Source organism: Oncorhynchus keta, chromosome 1 (genome assembly GCF_023373465.1).
Source record: "Oncorhynchus keta strain PuntledgeMale-10-30-2019 chromosome 1, Oket_V2, whole genome shotgun sequence".
Taxonomy (NCBI): Eukaryota; Metazoa; Chordata; class Actinopteri; order Salmoniformes; family Salmonidae; genus Oncorhynchus; species Oncorhynchus keta.
The window spans coordinates 6543252-6545751 of NC_068421.1; the positions used below are offsets into that span (position 1 = coordinate 6543252).

Here is a 2500-nt window from a genome sequence, read left to right on the forward strand (position 1 = left end):
ACACACCACACTCTGACAGGACAGATACGAGGTACACACACCACACTCTGACAGGACAGATATGAGGTACACACACCACACTCTGACAGGACAGATACGAGGTACACACACCACACTCTGACAGGACAGATACGAGGTACACACACCACACTCTGACAGGACAGATACGAGGTACACACACCACACTCTGACAGGACAGATACGAGGTACACACACCACACTCTGACAGGACAGATACGAGGTACACACACACCACACTCTGACAGGACAGATACCCGAGGTACACACACCACACTCTGACAGGACAGATACGAGGTACACACACCACACTCTGACAGGACAGATACGAGGTACACACACCACACTCTGACAGGACAGATACGAGGTACACACACCACACTCTGACAGGACAGATACGAGGTACACACACCACACACTCTGACAGGACAGATATGAGGTACACACACCACACTCTGACAGGACAGATACGAGGTACACACACCACACTCTGACAGGACAGATACGAGGTACACACACCACACTCTGACAGGACAGATACGAGGTACACACACCACACTCTGACAGGACAGATACGAGGTACACACACCACACTCTGACAGGACAGATACGAGGTACACACACCACACTCTGACAGGACAGATATGAGGTACACACACCACACTCTGACAGGACAGATACGAGGTACACACACCACACTCTGACAGGACAGATACGAGGTACACACACCACACTCTGACAGGACAGATACGAGGTACACACACCACACTCTGACAGGACAGATACGAGGTACACACCCACACTCTGACTGGACAGATACGAGGTACACACACCACACTCCACACTCTGACAGGTCAGATACGAGGTACACACACCACACTCTGACAGGACAGATATGAGGTACACACACCACACTCTGACAGGACAGATATGAGGTACACACACCCACACTCTGACAGGACAGATATGAGGTTACACACACCACACTCCACACTCTGACAGGTCAGATATGAGGTACACACACCACACTCTGACAGGACAGATCTGAGGTACACACACCACACACCACACTCTGACAGGTCAGATATGAGGTACACACACCACACACCACACTCTGACAGGTCAGATATGAGGTACACACACCACACACCACACTCTGACTGGACAGATATGAGGTACACACACCACACTCCACACTCTGACAGGACAGATATGAGGTACACACACCACACTCTGACAGGACAGATACGAGGTACACACTCCACACTCTGACAGGTCAGATATGAGGTACACACACCACACTCTGACAGGTCAGATATGAGGTACACACACCACACACTGACAGGTCAGATATGAGGTACACACACCACACTCTGACAGGACAGATACGAGGTACACACTCCACACTCTGACAGGTCAGATATGAGGTACACACACCACACTCTGACAGGTCAGATATGAGGTACACACACCACACTCTGACAGGACAGATACGAGGTACACACACCACACTCTGACAGGACAGATATGAGGTACACACACACACACCACACTCTGACAGGTCAGATACGAGGTACACACACCACACTCTGACAGGACAGATACGAGGTACACACACCACACTCTGACAGGACAGATACGAGGTACACACACCACACTCTGACAGGACAGATATGAGGTACACACACCACACTCTGACAGGACAGATACGAGGTACACACACCACACTCTGACAGGACAGATACGAGGTACACACACCACACTCTGACAGGACAGATACGAGGTACACACACCACACTCTGACAGGACAGATACGAGGTACACACACCACACTCTGACAGGACAGATACGAGGTACACACACCACACTCTGACAGGACAGATACGAGGTACACACACCACACTCTGACAGGACAGATACGAGGTACACACACCACACTCTGACAGGACAGATACGAGGTACACACACCACACTCTGACAGGACAGATACGAGGTACACACACCACACTCTGACAGGACAGATACGAGGTACACACACCACACTCTGACAGGACAGATATGAGGTACACACACCACACTCTGACAGGACAGATACGAGGTACACACACCACACTCTGACAGGACAGATACGAGGTACACACACCACACTCTGACAGGACAGATACGAGGTACACACACCACACTCTGACAGGACAGATACGAGGTACACACACCACACTCTGACAGGACAGATACGAGGTACACACACCACACTCTGACAGGACAGATACGAGGTACACACACCACACTCTGACAGGACAGATACAGGTACACACACCACACTCTGACAGGACAGATACGAGGTACACACCACACTCTGACAGGACAGATACGAGGTACACACACCACACTCTGACAGGACAGATACGAGGTACACACACCACACTCTGACAGGACAGATACGAGGTACACACACCACACTCTGACAGGACAGATACAGGTA

At 50.8% G+C, this 2500-nt stretch overlaps 1 protein-coding gene across 1 annotated transcript in view; it reads right to left on the reverse strand.

Moving 5' to 3' along the window:
* The window catches only part of LOC118382123 (tyrosine-protein kinase receptor UFO), a 109849-nt gene that overhangs the window by 96766 nt on the left and 10583 nt on the right, over positions 1 to 2500 (reverse strand). The gene's annotated exons all lie outside the window — the stretch shown is intronic.